Genomic DNA, 22,698 nt, shown 5'->3' on the forward strand with positions numbered 1-22,698 from the left:
AACCACTCTCTCACTCCCCGTCCTCAAATGGAAAGGGGGGGAAACTATGATGAAAAGGGCTCAAGGGTTAAGATGAGGACAGGGAGATCACTCAAAGATTATCATCACAGGCAAAACAGACTCAGCAAGGGGAGATTAGAGAAATTTATTACCTATTACTAACAAGCTAGAGAAGTAAGAAAAAAAGAAAACAAAATGAAACCACCCACCCTCTTCCACCTTTCACCCCCAAGTGGCACAGGGGAACTGGGAATCGAGGCTTTGGTCAGTCCCTGATGCTTCATCTCCACCGCTCTTTCACAGTCACTCTCCACCCCTGCTCCATGTGGGGTCCCTCCCACTCCCACAGGATGCCGTCCTTCCAGAACTGATCCTGTGTGGGCTTCCCACAGGCAGCAGCTCTTCAAGAACTGCTCCCACATGGCTCCATACCACAGGGGCCATGCCCCAGGAGCAAACTGTTCCAGCATGGGTCCCCTCCTGCAGGGGCTCTCCATGGGCTGCAGCCTCCTCCAGGCCACATCCACCTGCTCTACCAGGGGCTCCTCCACGGACTGCAGCGTGGAGATCTGCTCCATGTGGGACCCATGGGCTGCAGGGGGACAGCCTGCTCCACCAGAGGCCTCTCCACAGGCCACAGGGGAACTTTTGCTCTGTGCCTGGAGCACCTCCTGCCCTTCTTTCTGCACTGGCCTTGGGGTCTGCAGGGTTGGTTCTCACTCCTCACTCTCCTAGCTTCTGTCACACAGCCGTTTTTTTCCCCTTTCTTAAATCTGCTCTCACAGAGGTGCAAATGACATCTCTTGTTGGCTTGGCTCTGGCCAGTGGCAGGTCCTTTTCTGAGCTGGATGAAACTGGCCCTTATCTAACACAGGGCAGCTCCTGGATTCTTCTCACAGAGGGTGCCCCTGCAGCCCCCTGCAACCAAAACCTTACTATATAAACCCACTACAATGCTAAAAATTATACTATCTTTATCAGTCTAAATTTCATAATAGTTTTTGTATATGGCTATATTCAAATAAAACTGCAAAACTATTATGATTTTTGTGTACTCATCTGAAAATCTTCAAGAATAAGCTAGATGTCAGAAAACTGTTCAGACCATCAGTGATTAAGGGGCTTCTCAAATTAATTTAGAAATGTAAATTAAGATAAAGACTGGAAGTTTTAGCATAGTTTAATTTTGTTGCATTGTATTGAGAGCTGGTGAATTTACCTACTAGTTCTAATAAAGCCATTGAGAAATGTTTGTTTAGTTGTATAAGGAAGATGTGGAAAGATTTTCCCTTTCACTCTGCTAACTGCAGTAAGTTTGGAAACTTAGAATATACTGCACATATAATCTGGAAATACACCGTTCTGGATCAAACTCAGCACTTGTTATTTTAGGGTTGATGGCAGCCATTCCCAAACGCTCCCTCCAGGGTTGCATCTTGTACAAACTTGTGAAAGAGACAGCTCCTGCTGAGAAGGACTTACCAAGTAAAAACACAAATAAATGAGGGTGGAGAGGTTAAAAGTCCAACTAGCCTTCATAGTTACATGCATTACAAAGATTGTTTCTCTTCTTTGTTTTGTCATGACTGTTTGGGAGACAGAAGAGAGGAAGAGAGAGATGAAATAATAGCCTACTAATGGACCAGTAAAGATGAGAAGAAAGAACAGCCTCCTACTAGCCTGGTCATGACTGCCAGCATAGGCTTTGTTGATGTAATGGCAGAACTGAGCCTGAAAGACTTATTTGAAAGAGGGCAAAGATTTGGTCACACTGCTTTTTCCACAATCCCAGGACATTCAAAGCATCGCATGACAACCCAGGGATTTCAAAACCCTGACTGAAGTCAGCTGTGCAGTCTAAAAAGATAACAAATTTGGATTTTCACATTAATAATGTTTTTCATCAATAAGATATTAAAAGCACTTTTGTTGTGTGTTTGAGATGCCAAAAACACTGTACAGACACTGTATGTCAGAACTGACATAACCTTATCTATAGCAATAGATCCACACTTGAAGGTTTATTAATTGACAGACCATTTGCATAATCCTGTAGATTCTGTTTTTATTGTCTGTCTCCCTAGACAATTAAAAAGGCTTGGGAAATCGATAGCAAAATTAATTAAGTATATCTAATTACTTGCTTTTTGCAGTCTTTTTAATGTCACTGTTTTTTCATTACTGATTTTCCAAAATGCTTTATATGAAGATTGTTATAAATATTTTAAAAGTAAAAGTAGCTAGCAAGACAGTCTTCTAAGGAAGCAAGTTTGCCATGTCTAAACTCGGTCTTCTCTTCTTGGATGTCATTTTCTACACAAAAGGATTTGGTATGATTTGTGTTTTTCTCCTTAATATTAGCTTGCCAATAGTATTTTGTACCTGTGGAACCTCTGAAAAGGAAAGAAGGTATTTATTCTATCCTTACTGTATCCCATTTTATTCCTTCAGAATATGGAGTAAAAGCTGCTATTCTAGTTTCATGTGAACTCTCTCTGGCTAATGGTACTGAAGGATTTAACTGGAGAAGAATTTTGGAGGAGGACTAGGAGTTCTTACATGTTGAGAAGCAGCACTTTAAGTGCAAATAGAATATATGCTCTTTTTTTCTTGATGTTTTCCTCTCTCAAACTGATGAATGATCAGTTAACAATCATGACAATTTTTATTGGTGATCATACTCTGATGTCATTAGATCTTAATTGAATATTGGCATACTGCAACTTGTATTGCAAGCAGTACTACTAATTACCCCACTAACTACTATCCCATGCATTTTCCATGTTTAGTATCTACACCAAAGAAAAGCATTGACTAAACATATCCAATAAGCAAGAAAACACTAGAATTACTTGAGCTATAGCCTGAACACAAGGAACAATATTTGGTTTTGAAGCTTACCAAGGAAAAATGAATTACAGTTTTCCCTTGTAGACCTAAGATTCTCTTACTACTAGATTATCTCAGATTTCTTAGGGTACAACCATACAGTTGTCAATCAGCACAGCAGTGATAAAATCATGTCTTTACCAAAGGCACATGACCAATAAATCCTTCAGTCTTGTTATTACAGAAGGGTCGAGGAAGTTTGATAAGACCCTTCTCAAACCTTAACAACATTTTTGCTCTACCACTAGTACAAAATAGTGATCGCTGGCAAAAATTCTTAATATACTCCCCCAGAAATGCTAAGAACATAAAAACAAAGTAGTAATGTCTGGGCAATATTTTGATTTACTCTGTGGATCTTTTCCAGCTATGAACAGAGCAAATGAAGAACAAAGAAATCAGACAGATATGTTGACCTCATTTGTGTTTATGGTTTCACCCATGTCACACTTAGATCATGCAGGAAGTTCTATGTATGGTAATGTAACTGTGCGGTGCTGGTGGTTCTGTAGGCATTAAGTCTGTCCAACAACTACATGTGGGAAAGCCACCACAAGTATATACACAATCCAGAATAGTAATGGACTTTCATGTAAATAACTTTCAAGAAATATCATATAAAACAGATGTGCCATCTGTGTGACTGAACATACTCTTCATTAGAAAGTAGCCATCGTTAAATAGATCATCTCTAATGACATCAGTAAAAGCCCTGTTCATTCTGTACAATGAGGAGTACTGAGAAACTTCTACATCATCCTGACATGGTTCTCTGCCTCAAAAGAAGCCCATGTTAGCAAAGTTAGCCTCTTTCTGTTGATTAACCTAATTTATTGTGCATTCAGAGAATAATGGAAAATGAAGGATGAAAGAAACACCAAAAAAAAAAAATCTATTTGCTGTTTCAGAGCAAACTAGGTTAGAATGTATCTGTAAGCACTACCTACTTACTTGAACTTTGTAAGTGACTTCATTAATTCCATAAAGCTATTCATGTCCATTCACTATTGTGCAAACACTAAGTGCTTTAATGGATCGGAACACAATTACATGGTTTCAACTGTTAAGCATTCAGAATGGGGGAAAAGCCAGAAATACTTTGTGTTTCATGAACGTCCATCACCAAAATTGTTTGGGTTTTCTCATATCAACTCTTTAAACTAAGAACATCACCTCATAGTATTTAAGGGATTGTGTGATTAAGACATTAAGACATTTGAAGTACACTGGCAGCAGTTTCCAGCTAAGGATAGGGATTATCAAAGTGAATAAAGAGTAAAATATGCTCTTTGATTACCCTTTTATTGATTCTTTTCTGTCTCTAGAAAAATAAAAATAAAAATCAAAGCATATAAACATGCTTCCCCAATTAAAGTCAGAGGCAAAAGCACAGCATGGCCCTAAATCATGCTCTATTTCATCTGTGACTCTAGCCTTTTTTTTTTCTTTTTTCTTTTTTTTTTTTTTTAGTTTGGAGATTTAGGGTTTTTTGTTTTTTCCAGCTCTCATGATGGGACTTCCAATGCAGCCTGAGGCAATTGGGCACTCGAGTGACAATGAATGTCCATGGGACTGAAAACTCCTTTGAACATTCTACTGCAACTTTCTTTTCCATCTTCCCATTTGTTTTTAATACTCTGTGGCTTTCATGTAAATTAGCCAGGTCACAGAGGGATCCACTCCCTCTCAGTGATTACCAAACAATAGGAAAAACAATACAAATCTAGTGGCTTTGAAGCCTGTTAGAAACTTCCCATCCATGTATCACTTTAAAGCACGGTATCTCTAGATGTATCATGCCAAGAAGGGTGGCTGAGGAAGTCTTTACTCTATAGCAAGTAAATAATATGAAAGCCATAGCAGGATATAGGATATTATCTGGGGAAAAAAAAAAAAAAAAAAAAAAAAGAAAGAAAAGAAAAAAAAATAAAACTTTTAAAGGCTAGAACTGATTCTAGCTTTATGACTGTTTCCAATGCATATTAAAAGAGAAGATCTTGTCAAAACAGCACAGGAGGATTATGCAGCTTTATGTGTTTGTAATGCTTTCATCTCAAACTAGCTTCTTGCTATATAACAAGTTTGGGCTAGAAAGGAAAATGCTGAAATCCAAAAGCTGATGGTGTCAGTATCTGCAATGATCTACCAACATGTCTGTAAAGGAATTATAACAAAGTATATTCACACTTCTTCAGTTCCTCCAACTACACATTTACTTTTTCTGTTTAATCAGTAAAAGCCCTGTTCATTCTGCCCAATGAGTAGTACTGAGAGTAGTAAACTACTTTTGTATGTTATACTTAATAAACTTCAATAAAGAACAACAAATAAAATAAAATAAAATAAAATAAAATAAAATAAAATAAAATAAAATAAAATAAAATAAAATAAAATAAAATAAAATAAAATAAAATAAAATAAATAATAAATACATGGCAATATTTTCTGACTCTTCTCTCATGAGAAGAGACCCATACAGGAACGTTATCTGAATCAAGCAAGCATTAGATTGTTACTCTGCTTATAGATTCTCCTTAGCAGGCTGCTCAAAGGTACTCTTTTGTAAGTTGGATGTTATTCCACATTCTTAAAACCTGCATCTAAAAATTAAGTGTAGAACTAGTATAAGAATACTCCTGTGATCACTTGCACATCTGTATTAGTATCTCATTTTTCAATACCTCCAGAAGGATAAGATACAGAGCCAAGTTCTATTCTCAGTCACTGGTGTAAATCCAAAGTATCCTCATCAAAATCAGTGAACTTATTCCAGATTTACACTCTTGGGTCTAAAGCAGAGTTCAAGCAGTCTTGCTTTAATATTCTTCAGTTAAGAATGTCTGGATTTCCAGAACTCAGAAACTGTGAGCCTGTATACTGCCAGCTTAACAACAACAACAAAAAATCAGATTCTTTTGTGTTCTTTTCTTGAACACAGATACAGTGAAATTGACTCCAGCCTCATGCTCTTATTGCCAGAAAACAGAAATGTGTTAACAACTGTATTTCTGTCCAAATATATCCATTACTATTAGTTTATCAACTCCCCAAGCAATTCATGAAGTTCTTTTTGTGTTCTGAGGTTGATGTTGGCGAAGTTGAAGACTGGTTCTTCTAACTTTTTGTCCTCTACCAAAATAATGAGGTCAGTATGTCATAAATCCTGTAGCATAATGACTGTGCTTCTTGGTTCTATGCGGACAGTTCATCCATAGGTAGTCTCATAAGGCTTTAGCCAGAAGGCATTTCCTTGATCAGAATATCCAGAAAAAAAATACTTAGTTTAAGAAGTAACCCTAGAAAGAACGATCATTAAGTGCTAGACAGAAGAATTTGGGAATAGAGAGAAGCTAGAGTTTCCCTCTGTGTTTTCTCTTGTACAAAAATACCTATATATGAACAAGAAGTTGGAAAAGCTTTCAGAGATTTAGAAAATCATCTCAGGCATCCAGCCACAAGAATCTAAGAGTGTGGAGAGTGTGGGACGTGACAGCCCAGGCTAGCCTAGAACAAAAAAAAAAAAAAAAAAACTACTTCATTGCTAACACAGGTCAAAGAGTTATTGGAATACTATATTGAATCACAAACCTGTAACTTTCAGCAATATAATCAGACCAGACGGCAAAGGTGGACTGGTCTGCTGGCTGGAAAAGTCTATGGCATCAGCATAGATGAAACTGTGCCACAGGCTTCCATATGACCATAAGAAAAATAGCAACGTTAATCTATGGAAGCTAATCAAAATAAAGAGCAGAAAATCAGAGAGCACCTGTATGTCAGCTAAGACCCAGGACTGTAGAAGGAAATCTGAGTTAATTTTCTATAACATATTTTTATATTGCCTGAGCAGCTGGGAAAAATCCTCACCTCTAGAGGGGGACTGTAGAAAATGGTGCCCTGTGAAGGTCATTAACGAATATTAATGGCAAATGGCTCACTACCACGACTGCCAACCTTGAATAAGTAACGGAACTGGGGGTGACAGGAGGCTGTAGCATAGGAGCACTGAACTGATCTCAGAAAGTGTAAGGCAGGAAGGCAGTGTATATTTTTGAATTGGAAAATTCACTACTACCCTTTTCTAGAATGCAGTCCTTGGTTTGTCAGATCATTATAGCAGAGAATAAACCCAAGGGGGCAGAGGCTGTTATTCCAGGCCAGGTAGCAGGAATAGTAAATGCTAATTGATTAAAAGGCACTGTGGAGCTGAAGAAGACGAGAAGGATGGAGGGATGAAAAGGCACGCCTTGCTGATGGTATGCACGTCATTCTCTGGAAAATTCAAATAAGGGAGCAACACAAATCCAAATAACTGACTGAGCAATAGTATCTCATATTCCAAAATAGCTCAGTAAATTAAGACACTGAATTTTTTTTTCATTATTCTAGAAGAAGGAAAATTATATTCTCTGGGTTGGATTGTAAAGCAGGCACTACAGCCAGCCTGCAGGCCAGGTCTGGCCCACAAGACAGTTCCCACTGCCTACCAGGGATGAGGCAATGTGCACCTTTTTACTATCCACTTCCCAGCTGGTGCCAGTCAGCCTATTTATGTCTCCTGACTGCTGGCTGGCCTAGTAGAAAGGTCTGACACATACTGGCCCTGCCAGGGTACTTGTATCTCCTGGTTGGCCACTTCTCTCTGCTTCTTCTTCCGTCTTATCCCTCCTGGGCTACATAACACATACTGTCTCACAGCCCACGCTAACCAGAGAAAGGGGAGAGAGAAGACATTTGAGGGAATGAATGAATTTGCAAGGGCAGCAGGAGATGTTTGGATGAGCATTAGGAAGTAGAAGTCATTAGCAGTCTCTGAGCTCATTTGAATTGTAGCCTTCTGCAATAAAAGTTCATTTAAGAGGAAAAGGTAAAAAACATTTTCCGTTCCATAAAGATTTGTTCACCTCTGTAATGTGGCCAATTTGGTCACATAACTTGTGTTACAGGGTAGTCAGTTAACACCATCCACACAAACAGGAGCTCTTCAGAAAAGCATGCAGACCATCAGAGGTACTGTATGACACTAAAGAACAAGGGAAATAAGATATTTTAACTAGTTATTTTTCAGACATGTGAAAGGCATTGCTTTTGAGCAATTCCAAAGAGAGAGGTCAAATATCTTACAGTATAAATTCTGCCTGGTTCCAGGTGAAGCGAGTGTAACTGTGGCAATGCAAAGAACCTGAAACATGGATCGCTGTTTGGTTTTCTCTTTAGAAGAAGAAAATGAGGCTGGCATCCCCATTCTCAGAGCTGAAGAGAAGTTGAGCCAGATCTTTCAGGAGCAGCAAGCCTGTCAAAAGAGTTCAAACTATACCTGGAAGGACTTACAAACAGCAAATTCATAAGGCAGGTCCAGCTACCTGGTAGCACGGCACTCTTGGGTTTGTTTTGTTTTTGTTTGGGGGGCTGGGGTTTGCTTTTTGATTTTGGATTGTTTTTTGTTTGTTTTGACTGTTGGTTTGCAGGTGGAGTTTTGTTTCCTTGTTTTACAACACATTCTTTTATTTATGGCATAAGCACAGAGGTGTATTTTTTAGCAAATAAAGGTGTGACATCACAGTAGTCCTGGCTGAGTGTGCAAGGCAGGTTCCCTCTAGCACAGAGATTCCCAAAAGAGATCTGCAGTCCTCATGACAGTGCCTTGGTAAGTCTCTGAGTGGTCAGAAGCTAGTGTTGACCAACCTGGGAGACTTCAATGCCTTCTCCAGGCCCCAGCTCATTTTACACCTGTACATTAACCCCAAAAAACTCCAGCAAGGTCTGTACCAAGTGCATTGGCAGGCCTAGGCACTATTCCAGCATATTAACTTTAGCATTTATTTCAGCTGCTGGAAGAACAAAAGGACCAGACATCTGCCTTCATAAACAGCCTCACAAGGTCTGGAGCAAAGGAGAGAGGGAATGGGGAAGCCTCTGGGTATTGGACAGCAGTAAACTTTTATTACAATCTTCTCAGCTATCAAATAGCCCTCCAGAAACAAAACCTCGGGAACCCCTATTCTAATACACTTTGCTCCTTCCAGAGGAAAAAGTTCACTGATTCAGGAAGCAGCACTCATGGGGGTGTTTCCTGCCAGAGAAAAACAAAGAGGAGCCAGCAGTGGGCGAGGAACTGCCTCTGTGCCGTTGCCTGAAATAAGTACATGTTTCCATGCTCGTGCTTACATCCCTCTGCCAGGGACTCTGCTGGCTGAGGCTAATGCACCTAGACGGAGAGGTCACATAGTACAGCCTTCCATCAGTTAGCCAAATGCATTTTACAGCATTTAAGCCCAGCTATTATTTAATATCTGCTGCCAGGAGCCACCTTGTCTGTGCTGACATCATCCAGTCAGTTTTTTTACACTTTCTTACAGAAACTATGACACACTCCAGCACGAATGGACACTTAATGCCAAGAAACAGACAGTATAACTCAGGCCCCCAGATGGGTTTGAATAATTTATTTCTCATTCAAGCTTCATTTTTACAACTTTTGGAAGAATATTTTAGAGACCAAAACTTCCATATGCATATTTTCTTTTCACAAATCACTAAACTTTTGAGAACATATTAAATAATTCCAAGGTAAAAAATCAAATATTTCAGAACATGTTTCCATTATAGTACAATCAAAGTGTTTGATCATGATAGGCTTTCCTGCAGTAATTATCCTGTTTAAACACTATCCTGTCATATTTTTGTGACAGTGCCTTAGATATATAGTAAGAACCACATCAAAAATATTGTTAAGAAGCAAAATCAATCCCATTCATACACTGGCAAGAAATATATATATATATATATTCCGGCAATTTACTATGACAATGCTTAAATCAAGGAAAACAGCTCAATAGCAGAAGCCAGTTGGGAATATAGCTTATTTTGTCAAAAGCTATATATAATTTTACCAGTAAGTCAGAGCCATCTGGAACCTGGAAAATTGCATAACAAAATTATGGCTGAGCTGATGATCTTAATTTTCCAAACAGGACATCAAAGATCCATTGCCACTTGGTACCATTCCACCTACTTCCTGAGAATAAATGCAGAGATATGCATCAATTAAACACTGCAAAATGCTGGTTACATCCTACACCCAAATTTTATTGAATTCTTCCATTTAATTTAACAGAAGGATTCATCATCATCATAGCACAGAGACATGGGAGCTCAAGGAAAAAAAAAAAAAAAAAAAGAAAAAAAAAAAAAGCATATTTTCATGTTACAGCAGAAAACCAAGAAAGAAAGTTCAGAAGACTAGTTTTTTGGTTTTGTTTTTTTCTGGACTTCTTCTTCTGATTGTGATCTTCCAAACCCACAGATATCCAGGGAAAGATTCACATGGAACATGCTGGATTTTGGACCCACATCTAAGTAAGTTTACTGGGGTAGGAAGCTTCTCTGTTTTCAGTAAAAAACAAGAAACCTGCTGGGGGAGAAGCAGGTAGGGAAGAGGCAAGTCCAGGAATGGATCATGGGAAATAAAGGGGAAAAAAAAGCTTATGGGCAAACTTCCAGCTACCAATGGCAATATAAGAGCTAGCAGTAGCCTCTGGGTATGACAGACTACTCTGACCTGCCACAGCAGTATCAGTGGTATCTTCTCCTACCATTTGTCATGCGTCTTTTCTTAGGAACTGCTTCCCACATCATTTTCTGAGTCAGCAACATAACCTTTCTGCTCCATATCATCCAACAAGAATGTAAAGGAGGAAAAGTGCCAGCAGCTGTACTGCTTTCCAGCTAGAGGGTAAAGGTCCTTTGAAAATGTGAATTTGTTTACACAGCAACACACAATTGTTGCCAAAAGTCCACACTGACTTCAGCGGAGCTGGATATGTTATGTGGTAAATGCAGAGTATTTCTAAAGAAACATCATTTTCTTTCTGCATCATTTTCCTATGCTAACTCCATAGACCTTTAATTAAAAATAATTAAATGCATAAACGAATTTAAAAAACAACAGTGACAACAACAAACGAATAACTCTCCAAACCAGAAGGCATTATTTAGTGATAATATAAATAATAATCTGAGGCAAGGATGGACTTTCATGCCTCTTTTGCAATTTCTAACCTCAACAAAACTGAATTTTCTTTCTTCATGTCTGAAATTGACCCTGGATTTCTAATAATTCAAAACCAGAGAGTCTCTTTAAAATTCAGATCTCATTTTCATAGAATCATAGAATATCCTGAGTTGGAAGGGACCTTTAAGGATCATCAAGTCCAACTCTTGACACCGCACAGGTCTACCCAAAAGTTCAGACCATGTGACTAAGTGCACAGTCCAATCTCTTCTTAAATTCAGACAGGCTCGGTGCAGTGACCACTTCCCTGGGGAGCCTGTTCCAGTGTGCAACCACCCTCTCCGTGAAGAACCCCCTCGTGATGTCAAGCCTAAATTTCCCCTGCCTCAGCTTAACCCCGTTCCCGCGGGTCCTGTCACTGGTGTTAATGGAGAAAAGGTCTCCTGCCTCTCGACACCCCCTTACGAGGAAGTTGTATGTAGACTGCGATGAGGTCTCCCCTCAGCCTCCTCTTCTCCAGGCTGAACAGGCCCAGTGCCCTCAGCCGTTCCTCGTACGTCTTCCCCTCCAGACCTTTCACCATCTTCGTAGCCCTCCTCTGGACACTCTCCAACAGTTTCATGTCCTTTTTATACTGTGGTGCCCAGAACTGCACACAGTACTCGAGGTGAGGCCGCACCAGCGCAGAGTAGAGCGGGACAATCACCTCCCTCGACCTACTAGCGATGCCGTGCTTGATGCACCCCAGGACACGGTTGGCCCTCCTGGCTGCCAGGGCACACTGCCGGCTCATATTCAACTTGCTGTCTACCACAACCCCCAGATCCCTCTCTTCTAGGCTGCTCTCCAGCGTCTCATCGCCCAGTCTGTACGTGCAGCCAGGGTTTCCCCGTCCCAGGTGCAGGACCCGGCACTTGCTCTTATTGAACTTCATGTGGTTGGTGATCGCCCAGCTCTCCAACCTATCCAGATCCCTCTGCAAGGCCTTTCCACCCTCAACAGAGTCCACAACTCCTCCAAGTTTGGTGTCATCAGCAAACTTGCTCAAAATACCTTCTATTCCTATATCCAGATCATTTATAAAAATATTGAAAAGTACCGGCCCTAAAATGGAGCCTTGAGGGACCCCACTGGTGACCGCCCGCCAGCCTGATGCAGCCCCATTTACCATAACCCTTTGGGCCCTGTCCGTTAGCCAATTGCTCACCCATCATATGATGTTTTTATTTAGCTGTATGGTGGACATTTTGTCCAGTAGGATCCTATGGGAAACCGTGTCAAAAGCCTGATGATTTTTGTTTAAAAATCATTTATTATAACAGTTTCACACATATTGTTTCTTCTCCTATGCTGGACAAAGACTAGAAAACATTGTCAATGTTTTCAGTTAACTATTTTTTTATAATGAAGTCATAATTTTAATGATTTTATAAACTGGATGCTAGTAGTAATTTTCCTCTCTTCATATATGTTTGGATGTGTAAGTAAATAATGTTTTTTCCTGTGTTGTGATTCTATTCGTCATAAATGGAAGGAGTGATTTTTCCTGCCCAAGAAAATGTCCATATCTGGGTCAGGATTTTAATGAATTTGTACATTCTTTATAAAAGTTTTGCAAAATTAATAAAACTAACTTTTCAAAAAGGTCATTAGACCATTTTTATTGCAAATACAAACAGTTATTTTTCACTAACTGCCAAGCTTTGTACTGCAAGTAACTCCTCTCAGAAGAGGGAAAAAAGGGAGAATTAATAGGCCTCCAAAACAATAAAGTGGATATCTGAAATCTAATGACAAGAGTTCTCGTACCTTTGTCAGGGTTATCTGCTCAAAAACCTAGTGACCTAGATTTTTATTCATGAGGTCAATGTCTATAGTGCTGTTTTATTTTATGCTAAAGTTCCAACATCAGGTCCAAGTCTTGCTGTCCAGGTCCAAGTCTTGCTGTATACCCTTTTTTATCTTCAGTAGACAGAAACTGGCATTGTCAGAAAGCAATTTATTTCATTGTCATAGACACCTACTTTAGAGAACAAAAATCACCTTTCTTTGGTGCTTCTTATCTCTGTCCAATGGCTGCACAGACACCTAAGGACAACCAGATTGAACCTGAGCAATGGGCTTCTTAAAACCCAGGGTTAGGTGGTAAGATTCCTGTTGTATGCCTTTTATGCCAGGTTCTCCATACTGGAGGTAGATAATCCCCATGCAGTGTTAGGTTAGATTGAAGCTTGTCTACTACTTTGCTCAGAAAGACTGAAATGGAGAGTGAAGCCGTATTGATATAGCATGGCTATCACAAAAGCCTCAAGAGAAGGAAGGGAAGTCATCACTGCTACAGCATGGTGATATCTTCAGTGTCACAAATGGTTTCAGCTGGAAATTTGACCTGTTAAATAGCAATGATTTAGTGCTGCTTCTCTTGGGACCAGCTCCGTCTTCTGGACAAGGACATGACAACAGGCCAGCAGTTCAAGTAAGGTGATTTTTCCCCTCTACTCAGCCCTGGTGAGGCTGCATCTGGGATACTGTCTCCAATTCTCAGCTCCTCTGTACAAGAGAGACATGGAGCTCTTGGAGAGAGTTCAGAAAAGGGTTATGAAGATGATTAGGGGTCTGGAGCAGTAAAAACAATGTCTTAGCTCCCCCAGCTCTGTCACTCTCAGTTGTAAACACCAAAACTGACCATATGACTGGCTGCAAGGAAATCATACCTCTAGACAACTGCCAAGATCTGACAAAATGTTTACCATAATATCTAGCCTAAACAATGAAAGGTATTTACATTCTTGCCTTATGCAAAAGAAGCATATACAAATACTATAAATTGCAATTTATATTGTATTACCCTGAGTTGTATTTTATTATCCTTTGCATAGTGCACGTGTTTACGTGCACATAGAGAAGATAAAAACTGAAGAGAGAGATAGTGAGAGAGCAAAACACAGCCTGTTAGAGTGGTGATAATCTGTGGAATCCATTGCTTAAAGTTATTAGAGATTCCGAATCTGTTTCTCGTTTGAAGTCTTATTTGAAGTTTAATGTTTTGGATATACACTTTTCTAAATATATGTCTGTTTGTACTTGCTTCCAAGGTTACCTGTATTTTATTTTTAAAAATAGATTAACATTAAATATTTGCAGTCTGATCTAAAAGTCACTGAAATTAATGGAAAACCTCTCAATTACTTCATTGGTTTTTGAATCACATCTTTAGAGAAGTTTCTCCTTACAACCTGTGATTCTTAGGCCCTTATGGAGAGTAAGTGAGCATTGATATTAGTGCACTCAGAATGATTTGTGGTAGCTGCATATCTGATTCTATGTCAGGTACCCCGAGTTTTTCCAAAATCTGAATCATTATAATTGCTTTATGAGCATTTCAGCTATACAATATTTTGCAAAACACAAGTGTTAAGCAATAGATACAAAATTCACCAAGAAAGACTACGTTCCAAACTGTAAGGTAGCCTTGTGGATACCCCATTGAACTGATTACTGCAGCTTAACAGGGCTATCTTTTCACCTGTGGGAGAACGTAGAGAATGAACTAACAACTTGTCCCAGTTACCAATATAGATATAACTTTGGTTGCTCTGTAGCTTTGATTTCACCAGTAATACTATATTGAAACTACTCTTACAGTATGTATATCTGTGTGGTAGAAAGAAAAAGGCAAAACCAAAAGAATTGCATTTTATCTTCAATCTTGACAGTTCAAAAATCTACATTAAATTTTCATCTCTTTTAAAATGTGATGTTATTTGCTGTTCTTTTTCTAAAGACAAATACCTGGAACTTTGCTGGGCAGCTTAGCTATTCATACAACTTAAGAGCAATGACATAAAGAACATTGATTTGCATTTTTTAATTTCAGAAACAAAAGCATTTTGGAGGACTTTACATTGATTCAGGTCTTTTCTGTACTTATATGCCACAAGTTGTAAAAAAAAAAAAAAAAAAAAAAAAAAAGTAAGAAAAAATGTCTTTTTGTGTCAATAATCTTGTCCTTCTCCGTCTTTACAAAACTTAGCAAAAATTTAGAATAATTGAAATCATAATTACAATGTTAGAGAAAAGAAAAAGAGCAATAAATCCACTGAAATTATACAAGACTGTACCACACATACATTAGCTCTCTTCCTGCCAAAACAGCTCTGAGCATATGTACTGTTCACCTAAATATAAAACAGTAAAAATCAGATCACTGAGCCAGAGAAATAATGCTATGTGCTTTACGTGAGAGTCTTTAAAATAGTCGTACTTTTGCACAACACCAAAAAAAAAAAAAAAAAAAAAAAAAAAAAAACTTTGAACAGTCTTCAAGCTTTGAGTTATGTTGAAATATGGCTAACAACGGGGAACTGCTATAATGGCAAAAATATTTATTTCTACTTTAGGCTCATTAATGTAGAAAATGTCTCATTTTTACAAGCCGTATTTTAAATCTTTGACAATTATACAAGCAAAGTCATTTTCCTGAAAATGAAAAACCATGGACTATGCAAGAGGATAACCTTTTGAAAGGGCAGACTTTCAATTCCTCAGCAAAATATTTGATTCACAGCACCATAACAGTTGACAGAGTTTATCATTAGAGTGGCTATTCTATGTGAACCCTGCCAAAATCAATCGTGCTTAAAAATTAGGACATTCCACAAGTTAACTCCTTTGCTTTAAAGGCTTGATCAAAAATCAATTAAGAGCAAAGAAATGCTTCACCTTGATCAGTACCAGAAGCTGCTGAAGTTTTGGGGTCATATTTTGCAGACTTCATTTTTTTTTATCACTAGATGAAAGCAGACTGAGGGAAATTGAAAAAATATATAGTCTTAATTGCAAGAGGTTCTTCCAGTTTCACATATAAGATGAAATCTCTGTGGTCAGTGCTAGCTCAGCAGTGACTTGCCCATATGTCACATCCCTCAGGTATATGGCAGGAAACTCAGTCATGTTGAAGCTGAAGTTGGCAGGAGGGATGTACTGTTTTGCTGGGAGTGCCTTTAGAAGTGCTTTTAGAAGTGGCAGGGGAATGGGAGTAGAGGCAGACACAAAATCAGGGACATTAATACTTGGTTGAGTATTAACAAAATACAAACAGTTGTTTGTATACAGTTGAGTATACAAACAGTTCGCAAGATCTGAACATAACAAAAGGCTCTGGGAGGATGATGCTTGAAGCACTCACTATGAATATATGAACTCAATAGGTGGGGTCTGGAGCCACCACCTGACTGAATACTGAAGGAGTAATGAAGGTAGATGGGGGTCTCTTAACATATGCATGACAAGTCCAGGAAGACACAGGCATTGATGTGCAAGACATTTGGGACTCAGTCAGGTGAATTCATGGTGAGTTCAGGCAAAGAGCAAAAATTCAGGACTTCTAAGGAATCCAAAGATCCCTTTGGCTGTGTATTTAAATGCCTCCACAGCACCAGGCACCACTGCTGCTGGCATCATGCAGGAGGACCTGCCTACAATGTAGTCAGAGTAACCAAGAAAAATGCATTTAGCCCATACATGAAACAGATTCACCACCACTTTCCTGTACTGTAGAGTGCAGTATTTTTTGAGAGAAACTGTACAGAACAGTATTTTTTTTTCTTCTTCTTCTCTTGTTATAATTGATTGTAGGTAAAGAGTTGAAACAAAGAAGTATGAACAAACAATGAAGGTATCAGCATCAAAGTTAGTAGACCTCCAAAATCTAACTTTTTTCAGTAAAGTAAAATGAAACTAAAAGGGCTTTTTGAATTATGTCTACTGTGTAGTTTCCTAGACAGATAGTTCAAGGTGCTGACTGCTGAGTTTTACATCCCAGTTCAGAAAAATGCTGTGTCACATGCCATAAATTATGCCATTGACTTCAAGGATTGAGCCTTTAAATTCTTTCTAGGACCTCAAATATAAACTTTAATAGATGACCTTCTATACATCAACATTGTATTCACCTTCACCTTGTAGTTTTTAAACAAAGTCAGCAGTTCCATTTTTGCAGCCTATGCAACTCATAAATGTACTAAATAATTACTCTTGAAGAATATATAATATCTATATCTCATTTTTTTGACAGAAAGATTCATATTCTGCTTAAAACTTAATTTATATATGATATCACACGTCATTAAACCAGTGAGAACTTTAAATTTGGGAGAGAAGATCAGAATTGCTGGACAGACAGAAAAAGAAGAGCTTAACAGAAACTCAACCACTGTATTGGGATTGTGTGGCAAGGTCTTGGTACCATGGGGCTGCAGGGGTGGCCTCTGTGAGAAGAATCCATAAGCTGCCCCATGTCAGATCACAGCCAGCTCCAGCCGGCTCCAAAAGGTACCTGCCACTGGCCAGAGCCGAGCCAAGGAGCAATGCTGGGTGGGCCTCTGGGGATGCAGATTGAATAAAGGGGGGAAAAAAACTGCTGCACAACAGCAGCTGAGAGAGAGAGAGGAGTGAGAACCAGCCTTGCAGACCCCAAGGTCAGTGCAGAAAGAAGGGCAGGAGGTGCTCCAGGCACAGAGCAAAAGTTCCCCTGTGGCCTGTGGAGAGGCCTCTGGTGGAGCAGGCTGTCCCCCTGCAGCCCATGGGTCCCACATGGAGCAGATCTCCACGTTGCAGTCTGTGGAGGAGCCCCCGGTGGAGCAGGTGGATGTGGCCTGGAGGAGGCTGTGGCCCATGGAGAGACCCCGCTGGAGCAGGCCCTGGGCCAGAGCTGCAGCCCGTGGAGAGGAGCCCACGCAGGAACAGGGGATCTGGGTTGAGCCGCCCACCTGTGGGGGAACCATGCTGGAGCAGTTTGCTCCACGGGGGCTCCCATGGTAGGGAGCAGTGTGGGAGCAGTGCTTGAGGAGCTGATGCCTGTGGGCAGCCCCCACAGGCTCAGGTTGGGAAGGACGGCATCCCATGGGAGGGATCCCATGTGGAGCAGGGGCAGAGAGTGACCATCAGGGAGCAGTGGAGATGAAGTGTTAGGGACTGACCGCAGCCTCCATTCCCTGTTCCCCTGTGCTGCTTGGGGAGAGGAGGTTGAATAGGGTGGGTGAGAGGAAGGTGGTTTTAGTTTGCTTTTAGTTTCTCACTGCTCTAGCTTGTTAGTAATAGGTAATAAATTAAATTACTCTCACTATGCTGAGTCTGTTTAACCTGTGACAATAATTGTTGAGTGATCTCCCTTCTCAACCCTTGAGCCCTTTTCATCGTATTTGCTTCCCCTTTCCCTTTGAAGATGGGGAGTAAGAGAGCAGTTGTGGTGGTGCCCAGCTGGATAAAACCACTACAATATATTTGTCAAGAGGAACCGCTTAGATCTGATATTTTTAATTAAATTGCCTAAATACCATTTTGGATCCTTTTTTTTTAACATGTTTTTGACAGTTTGAAACTTGACAGTTGGCAGGAAGCTGGCCTTTGTTAAATATTTAACTTCTGCAATTCTGAACCCTTTCTGAGCAGCCTTTTATACTCTATATTTTATAGTTAATTTTATACAGTATGCTAATCCCCTTTTATTTTCATTATAAACATATTTCATTCTTTTCTCATACATCATACATCCTTTCTCTGTTGCCCCAAATTCCAATCACAATCCTTTTTCTATGTTCTTTACTTCCCACTTACTTACTTCCCTGTCAGGGAAGGATCCCTTGCCTAGGATGGAGACTGATTATTGGTCTTGCTTTACTCTTACTCTCCATTTCTTAATTTCAAGGTGAGCACCATTAAAGCCATTCATGATAAGATCAGTGTTCACCAGAGACCTGTGTAATTTCATCCTCCTCTTTAGCAGATATTACTTACTGACCTGCAAGCTGCTCAGCCCCAACAAGAAGCATTGTGTTTTCTACAGCAAAATGGCAGAGTTGGTGCAACATGTTGTCATAAGTGGGAAGGTTAAGTTGCTTCCCTTACCTCAGAAAGCTTCACAAGACATTTTAGTTTCATTCTGCCTCAGGCAAAGAGCAAAAATGCAGGACTTCTAAGGAATTCAAAGATCCCTGAGGGGCAGGCTCTGGCTATGTATTTAAACAAGCAACTATGTATTGTTCAAAAGACATAAGTGGATACAGCCCTTATGTAAAGTGGGACAGGGATCGGGGTGGCTGCACAATCTCATGTCTGCCCCCACTTTACACAAGTCAGGACCAAGGGCCAGATTCCAGTGCAGCTCAGGAAATCCAGAGAAAAGGTTAGATAGATGAGACATGCTGCTCACACAGACTGCTTTCAGTGTGTTTCTTAATTTTACAGTAGAAAAACTGTTGTTTATTTCATAATTGTGCCTGCATTAAGGACATTTTGCCAGTTGTTGTACTATTTTGTGTATAACAGTAAGGCATTGGAAAGGCTAATCTGGAAAGGTGAAATTTTGCATTATTCTGCCCAGTTCTGACACTGCTTCTTCCATCTCAGGGAGATGCCTGATAAGTATCACTTGCAAAATGCCTGCTATCTCAGTCTGCACTTGCCAGAACTGTTCAGCATGATGGAAGAACAGAAAACCCTGAGGGGGGAAAAATAGTGCAGCATGCATGCCAAACTCTGCCTATTAGCACCAATATATGCTGGTAACTTGAGGTCAGGAATTAACAGGCACCCATCATGAGTGTAGCAGTGTCAGTCTCACCTTTCTCAGAATCTGTTGCCCAGAGCTAGAGATGTCACAATCTCCTTAGAAAAGGGAGACACAAATGGAAAAAATCATTAGACTGAAGGTATTTTGAGGCAGGTTTCTCAAGTCTGAACAATATCCAAAATTTTCCCATAAGTCTCTCTCTTTGAATAGTTTTTGAAATACTTTGCTCTACTGTTATTGTCTCAGTCCTTCACTCAGCAACTCAGTGCAATAAGGGAAGCAATTTGACTACAGTGATTAATTGGTAGACTATTTCTTACATCACATATTAAAGCAATATAAAAACATGATATGCAAAATAAACATTATATAGTGGCTGAAAAAGCAACGGTTGAAACACTCTCCATTCATTTCTATTTGAGGAGAAAATATTTAGCAGATTCTTGTCAGTTCCAACAGGAAAATCAGCAAATTTAGTCTTCAGGAAAAGGTGTGCATGTGCATGTATACAAGTATGTATGTACATATGCTCTGGTCTCACTTGAATCTATTTACACGAGAGAAAAATGCATAAACTGAAAAACATAAAGTTGCAAATAGCTGTATTTCTTTAAATTGCTTAGAGTGGTACTAGTGGCATCTTAAAATATGTACGTACTGGGAAAGTTGTGCATACCCATATATTATAAGGAACACCACTGTCATTTTCCATGAGACTTGGGGGAGTCAAGGTCTTCTGTTTGGCTTCAGGATTTTCTCATAAGTATTTCACGTTCTTATTCTCTAACAGGAAACAGTGAGCAGGTATTTATATAGATTGAGTTACTGTAGCTATCAATGTCCCAAAAAAATTTTAGAAGGCTAAGCAAAAATGTAACTGCTATGGATTAGGGTGAAACTTCTCTGGGTCAATCTTCCACAGTTATAAATCAGATTTCCATATTTTCTTTTAAGCAACTGATATGACTGATCATCAGAAACAGGATATTAGGTAGGCAGGTTCTCACTCATATTATGACGGCTCCTTTGTTTGAATGGTTTTGCAGAGATTAAGGTAACTTTTCCCATTTGATCATCACGTGAGGCTATGGTCATGTAATCTACCCATGTTCTTCTGTTCCTTTTCTTTACTATGATGTTTGTTCTCATCTCTCTTGACAGAAAGATAAAATCTGTAAGTAATGGTGAGATACCAAGATACTACATAAATATCCTGAGGTAAATAAGACAGATAAAATATCCATTAAAAAATTTATGAACAAAAAAAAAAAAAAGAAAGCAAATGTTGGCCCATCTCACCTGAATGACTCATCCAAAACAAGTTTCAGTGATATCATCTTTACCATAAAACAGTCATAAAAATTCTTGCAGATTAGCCACAGAGTTTTTCAAACTGCATTAATGAGTCCTCCGTTCTTGGGTCTCACTACTCAAGTGAAAATTTCTATGTTGACTGAGTTAGTTTTTGGTCATAAATTACATCAATTCATTATGTTAAAAGATGACTTATGCATCCAAGAATGAGACCCATAAAAGCCTCAATGCTGAGATAGAAGCAGTGGGATCTAGTAAATATGACTGTATACCATGGCTTGTATCTTGCATCCTATATCTCCCCAGAACTGAGCTGTCATGATCTCTAAGGACCCACAGCTCAATGTCCCCTCCTACATATCACACACTCATTGATGTGGGAAGGGGTCCATACCCCTGCTCAAATCAAGGTCAGCACTGAATTCAGACCTTATGGTTTGACTCCTAAGGTCTTGAAAAACTTCCAGACAAGGACATCCTGAGAAACTCCACTTGTAACCAGCCCCCTGAAGGGAATGAACCATTAACCATGGGCATGTAAACCCTCTCTAAAACCAAGGATAGATACATACTGTTTCCCAAAAGGTGGCAGCATCTGTGAGCTATCAACTAGTGCGTCTATGCCCAATCATATGAGGCACAGAGAGCTCACTGTATCTGGTAAGCATCGTCTCAGCATTAATCAAGCAACTTGAAGCAATTACCACAGGCCCAACCAGGCATGCTCACTGGCAGATTTTGTCGGCACTTAGGGAGCCATTGCAATAAAAAAGGATACTTACAGAGTTCCCCAAGTACTGGCAGAAGTTTTGAAGATATGTCTTCAAATTAATGGCATGCTTGTGATATGCACAGCAAAGCACATAATCTATATAAAAATCAATTGAAGCAACAGTATTTAATAACTCAAGAGGATGTAGAAAGCCTGGAATAATAATTATTTTTTCCAGCTTTATTCACCAAAATTATAGGAGTGTTATACAGATATGCTTTTTAGCTCTTATAACTGTTTTTCAAAGGATACCAGAAGGAGCATTTACACAATCCATAGCTAAAATTGAGAACCAAGTTAACAGATACATATGGAAAACTTCACTTCCAGAAGCAAACCAAAATCAAAGAAGTAAATAAAAGCAAAGCAGGCTTGTCAATGAACAATTGACATTGTAATTGAAATTACATGTATTCTAATTCTCCATTACTAGAAATCAGTATCTACTACTTACTTACTTACTGAAAGGAGGTTGCAGTGAGGAGGATGACAGACACTTTTCTCAGGTGACAAGTGATAGGACACAAGGAATGGTATCAAGTTGCACTGGGGAAGTTTAGATTGGATATTAGGAAGAATTTCTTTTTGGAGGGGGTAGTCTAACATTGGAATGGGCTGCCCAGGGAAGTGGTGGAGTCCCCATCCCTAGAGGTATTTAAGAGATGTGGCACTATGGGAATTAGTTTAGTGATGGGACTCAGTAGGTTACATTGATGGTTGGGGGTGGTAATTTTGAAAGTATTTTCCAACCTAAATGATTCTATGATTCTACTACTGACAACCCGCTTTACAAATTTGTAAAGCGGGTTGTTAAATTAAACAATTAAAAAATTAACACAACTTTACAAATGTGTTAATGAATTAAAGGTATTTTCCTTCAAGCAACTGTAAGCAACTGGATTTCTATTCACACTTTGGAGAACTTGGTTCCTTGTATTTTGTTAGTTTTCTTCTATTTATTTTTGCACAGTTTTCTTACATAACATTTGTAGAACAATCTTGCTCCAAAGAAGGATTTCTATCTAGCATTTTTAGCTGTAACTAAGTGTAACATGTCTAGTAAAATGATTCATTATATCTTTTTTCTTCAACAGCTCTAACTAACTTTAAAAAATCAGCACTGCGTTGCATCAAATG

The 22,698-nt window shown here is 39.3% G+C and overlaps 2 long non-coding RNA genes across 19 annotated transcripts in view; both read right to left on the minus strand.

Moving 5' to 3' along the window:
* LOC137854579 (uncharacterized) overlaps positions 1–22,698 on the minus strand; it is a 179,551-nt gene that overhangs the window by 151,984 nt on the left and 4,869 nt on the right. The gene's annotated exons all lie outside the window — the stretch shown is intronic.
* On the minus strand, positions 15,152–19,520 carry LOC137854580 (uncharacterized). The gene is made up of 2 exons (XR_011095275.1): positions 16,017–19,520; positions 15,152–15,974 (listed from the first exon to the last, which is right to left on the minus strand). It is a non-coding gene; the product is annotated as an uncharacterized lncRNA (long non-coding RNA).

This window comes from Anas acuta, chromosome 3 (genome assembly GCF_963932015.1).
Source record: "Anas acuta chromosome 3, bAnaAcu1.1, whole genome shotgun sequence".
NCBI lineage: Eukaryota > Metazoa > Chordata > Aves > Anseriformes > Anatidae > Anas > Anas acuta.